This window comes from Pyrus communis, chromosome 14 (assembly GCF_963583255.1).
Source record: "Pyrus communis chromosome 14, drPyrComm1.1, whole genome shotgun sequence".
NCBI lineage: Eukaryota > Viridiplantae > Streptophyta > Magnoliopsida > Rosales > Rosaceae > Pyrus > Pyrus communis.
The window spans coordinates 15,076,539-15,082,538 of record NC_084816.1 but is presented as its reverse complement, the minus strand read 5'-3'; positions in this window follow the sequence as shown (position 1 = coordinate 15,082,538).

Below are 6,000 nucleotides of genomic sequence, written 5' to 3'. Positions count from 1 at the left end.
GAGACATTTAAATTTCTAAGTTGTTTTTAACCGTGACCCCCTTTACTCAGAAAGCATGGATAAAAGCTATGGTTATTCTCAAAACATGAGATATGGTGGAGATATTTGTCTTGCAGATAGTGCAACCACACATACAATACTTCGTGATCGAAAGTATTTCTCAAGCTTGATGCTTACAAGAGTAAGGGTAACAACAATATTAGGTCAATCGGATGTAATTGAAGGCTCAGGGAAAGCCCAGATTATGTTACCAAATGAAACAATATTGTCCATACAGAATGCATTGTATGCTACTCGATCTACTCGAAATTTGTTGAGTTTCAAAGACATACATTTAAATGGATACCACATTGAAACTAAAAGTGCATAAAATGTGGAGTATCTATGCATTACCTCCAATGATACCCAGAAGCGTATATTGGAGAAGTTGCGTGGTTTGTTTAGTGGATTGTATTATACATACATAAGGACAATTAAATCACATATTGTCATGAACTAGAAGTTCATTGATTCAAAAGATTACATGCTTTGGCATGACCATTTGGGTCATCCAGGATCCACCATGATGCGTAGGATCAATACCAACTCTAATGGACATCCATTATTGAGCAGAGACATTGCTATCTCAATATAACCTTTGTAAGGCTTGTTCTCAAGGGAAGTTGACAATTAGACCATCACAACTAAAGGTTGATGATGAATCCCCATCATTTATGCAAAGAATTCAAGGGGATATTTGTGGACCTATTCAACCATCTTGTGGACCATTTTGATATTTTATGGTTTTGGTTGATGCATCTACCCGATGGACACATGTTTGACTCTTATCTACTTGGAATGTAGCTTTTGCGAGACATTTTGGTCAGATAATCAAGTTGCGAGCACATTTCTCAGATTATCCCATTAAGTCAATTCGACTTGATAACGCTGGTGAATATACATCTCAAACCTTTGATGATTACTGCATGACATTGGGCATTGATGTTGAACACCCTGTTTCTCATGTCCATACTCAAAATGGTTTTGTAGAAGCATTGATCAAGCGGCTTCAGTTAATAGCTCACAGTTTGCTCATGAAAACAACATTGTCAGTTTCTGCATGGGGACATGCCATCTTACATGCTTCATCATTGATTTGATTGAGGCCTATAGCTAACCACCAATACTCCTCAGTACAACTTGTGTTTGGACATCAACCAAACATTTCACATTTACGAGTTTTTGGTTGTGCTGTTTATGTGCTTATTGCACCGCTGCAATGCACTAAAATGGGACCTTAGAGTAGATTGGGAATTTATGTGGGTTTTGATTCACCATATATCATTAGATATTTGGAACCCCTGAAAGGTGATATGTTTACAGCTTATTTTGCTGATTGTCACTTTGATGAGATAGTCTTCCCGTCGTTAGGGGGAGAAAAGACTATTCCAGAAGAACGGCAAAAGTTAACATGGGTTGTACCCACCTTGTCTCATTTTGATCCATCTAGCACTAAATGTGAAAATGAAGTGAAAATGATCGTTCATCTTCAAAGTATTGCCAATCAAATGCCAAATGCATTTAATGATGCTATGAAAGTGACAAAATCACATATGCCAGCTGCAAATGCACCTGCAAGAAATGATGTCCCTGTTGGACAAAATAAAGTGGCAGCGAATGATTCATCTGGTGCACATCTGAAGCGTGGTAGACCCCCAGGTTCAAAAGATTCAGCCCCTCAAAAGAGAAAGACAAGGGCACAACTGAATCCAAATGAAATCATTCAGGAAGAGAAAATGAATGAAAAATCCACAATTCATGATTCTGTACTTCCAGAAAAAGAAAATGTCCTTGATGAGACACATGTCCCTGAAGAGACAGCAGTACATGAAAGCAAAGAAATCTCCATTATGCATGTACAAATGAATTGTGGGATCAGAATGAAATAATCATCGATGGTATGTTCCCATTCGCAGTAGTCACTGAAATCATATTAAGTGATGATATTGAGCCCCGCTCTGTTGATGAATGCAAACAGAGACAAGATTGTCCTAAATGGAAAGATGCAATCCAGGTAGAATTAAATTCCTTGGAAAGGCTAAGTGTTTTTGGACCGGTAGTCCAAACTTCGCCTAATGCAAATCCCGTGGGTTACAAATGGGTATTCATAAGAAAACGCAATGAGAAAAACAAGATTGCAAGATACAAAGCACGACTCGTTGCACAAGGCTTTTCACAAAGACTTGACATTGATTATGAGGAGACATATTCTCCTGTAATGGACGCAATTACATTTCGTTACTTAATAAGTTTAGTGGCTTCAGAAAAGCTTGACATGCGACTTATGGATGTCATCATTGCATATCTATATGGAGAATTAGATACTGACATATACATGAAGGTCCTAGAAGGACTTAAGTTGCCTGAAACAACTAACAAACCACGAGGTATGCTCTCGATCAAATTAAGACGATCATTGTATGGGCTGAAACAATCTAGACAAATGTGGTATAATCGTCTCAATGAATATTTGATCAAAGAAGGATATATCAACAATGTCATTTGCCCTTGTGTGTTCATTAAGAAATCCAATTCTGGATTTGCTATAGTGGCAGTATATGTTGATGATATAAACCTAGTTGCAACTCCTCAAGAGCTCAATAAAACTGCTGAATATCTGAAAAGCGAATTTGAAATGAAAAATCTCGGGAAAACAAAATATTGTCTCAGCCTGCAGATCGAACATTGTGCTAATGAAATTTTGGTTCACCAATCAGCTTACATTGAAAAAATCCTAAAGTAATTTGGCATGGACAAGGCTTATCCACTCAGCACGCTAATGGTCGTTCGTTTTTTAGACATTAAGAAAGATCCATTCCATCCAAAAGAAGATGTGAAATGGTCATTGGTCCAGAAATACCATATCTGAGTGCAATAGGTACTTCATTGTACTTAGTGCAATGTACTAGACCATATATAGCTTTTTTAAGTTAAGTTGTTAGCAAGGTATATCTTTGCTCTAATAATGCGTCATTGGAAAGGAGTCAAAAATGTTGTGCGATGCCTTCATGGGACAACAGACAGACATGGATCTCTTCTACTCAAGAAAATCCATAAATGACTAGATCCTTACTGGATATGCAGATGCTGGTTTCCTCTCTGATCCGCATAAAGCCCACTCACAATCTCATGGCGCTCAACAAAGCAAACATTAGTTGCTACATCTTCAAATCACTCAGAAATACCTGTTTTACATGAAGCAAGTCGTGAATGTTCCTGGTTAAGATCAATGATCCATCATATTTGGAATTCATGTGGTCTACCTTTGAAGATAGACAATCCAACTATCATCTATGAAGATAATGCAGCCTGTGTTGTCCAAATCAAGGAATGATTCATTAAGGGCGATAAGACTAAACACATATCGCCAAAGTTTTTTAGTGCACATAAGCTTCAGAATGCTAAAGTTATTGAAGTCTGACAAATCTGTTCCAATGAAAATCTGGTAGACCTGTTCACCAAGTCTCTACCAAAGTGCACATTTCAAAAGTTAGTGTAGAGTATCGGATTACGTTGACTTACAAATCAACTAAATTTGAAGAATGCGGAATCAGGGGGAGATAAATATCAAGGGAAGCATCCATGATACATGCTTGTTATACTCTTTTTCCTTCGACTAGGATTTTTCCCACAAGGTTTTTCCTATCAAGGTTTTAACGAGGCAACATAAGCATATTTAACACTATATCAACAATCCAAGTAAAGTTGTACTCTTTTTCCTTCGCTATGATTTTTTCCCATTGGGTTTTTCCGACCAAGGTTTTAATGAGGCAACTGATGTTGATATGTGGGCATCCAAGGGGGGAGTGTTATAGAATTAGTGGGTGAATGCCCACTCAAAAGAATGCCCAAAGACTTAGTAATAGTGAGTAATAGTGTTTGATACTTTCAAAAGTATCATCATTGTATTTTGATGGTTGTAGTTACGAGAGTCGCTCTATAAATAGAGCACTCCGTCTGTTATTAAATGCACTACGAAAGAAAGCAAGAGAAATAATACCAGTATCTCTCCCTCTCTTTATCTGCTATCCTTTTTGTGTTATAACTACTAAAGTCATAGTGTGATATTTTGCACCTGCTTTGCTCCTGTCCTTAGAAAGGTTATCTCTCTAACTTTTGTCTATTTATAACAGTATATTTAGTAATTCATCTTGATTTGTTAAGAAAATTAAATTAATGGCACATTTAGTATTATATCATTTTTGGTCATTTCACAGTCACAACTGTTTTACATAAAAGTTTACCAAACACTATAATACTGCTTTTTTTTTTTTTTTCTTTCTCCAAAAGCACTTTTACAAAAAAGTTTACCAAACACTCTGCTACTTTATTTTACAGCTGCTTATTCTCACAGCACAGCAGAAGTAGTTTTTTTTTCAAAGCACAGCAATACCAAACCATTAGTCTTGGGTTTAAAGGTTTGGTTTGTATTTGGTGACAAATAGACCATAGTGTTGGAATTGACAGATATCTTAAACCATTGGTCTTTAGTTTTTGTTAGTCTTTAGAGACAAAGAAAACAGATGGAAAGACTACAACAATATTGTCTAAATTCGAACTTGGAGAAATAACTTCCCATTAAGGGATCCATTATTTACCATTTTTAATAACTTTTTCAAGTAAAAAACTTCTTTTCTATTGGTTCATATTTATTATGACTATATAAATTATAGAGTGTCACTTAGTAGTACAGTCTAATGATATTCCTCTTCACTTGTAAGTGAGAGGTCTTATGTTCAATTTTCGTGAAAAACAAATTAAACCACATTATTATGGCTAGCCCAACATGAAGCTTAGCCCAGTCTCCCACCCCTCTCCACAGGGATATCTAGATCGTAAGACATTATTGCCTTAGTGCTACTGCAGTATAGTTCTCTCATTTCTGGAAAGTGCGCAGACAACCTCCCTTTACCCGTTGCACAATATTCTCGAAGTAGCTCTCGAAATCTTTCCTTTCATCCTTCTGGCAATGGTTTGAAAAGGGGCTTGGTAGCTAGGAAAGTAAAGGATTGATTCCTTATTCCCCCAAAGGGAGTTGTTGCCGACCCTTACATCATCATAAAGAGAATTAGGATATCCTAGGACGGATTCACTTAGTGCTTATGCCAAGGAGTTGCTTCTAGTACATATCTCTTCCAAACCTTGATACGAAATAGCCCCCTCTTCTCTAACAAGTCTTTTTCGGGAGAACTGTATGCTCCATGAAGGGCATAGACCAACCGATTAGTTGAATCAAAGTAATGATTTCACCTTGTAGCCCCTGCGGTTCCACCATAGCATTCTGATTAACAAGTCTCTCTCTCTCTCTCTCTCTCTCTCTCTCTCTCTATATATATATATATATATATATATAGAGTATAGTTTTTTTTTATTTTTAATTTTTTAATTTTTTTTATTTTAAACAAACAGTATTATCTATACAAAGAGAGTAAGCTAAGCCTCATAATAGGTTAGCAATAATGTGGTTCAAATTCGCATTTCGTGATAATTAAACCTAAGACTTCTCACTTACTAGTGAAGAAAAATACAACTAGACCGTAGTATTAAATGAAAAATCATAGAGCATAGTTGAAGTAGAAATTTCTACGATTTGAAAATAAATTTGCAGCCTTTTTAGCTAAAATTTAACCCAAAGGAAAAAAAAAAAAAAAAAAACAAAGAGCATGATTGGACGGAGCTCCCTTAATATCTACTCCGACATGCTGGTGTCTAGTTATACACGTTAAATCCTGTTGCAATCATAATTTGGGAGAATAATCAATTGGGGAGAGCGTCACAATGAGGTCAGATGTTTGTCTAACTTGATAGCATGTCCTTTCATTTTCCTTAGGCTTAATTTTAGGAAAGGTTTTGAACTTTATTTCTAGTTTAATTTTAATTTTTGCATTTTTATATTAGTTTTTTTTAATCCTTGAACATAATAATGTTTGCATCATTGGTTTTTTTTTTTTTTTTTGGATT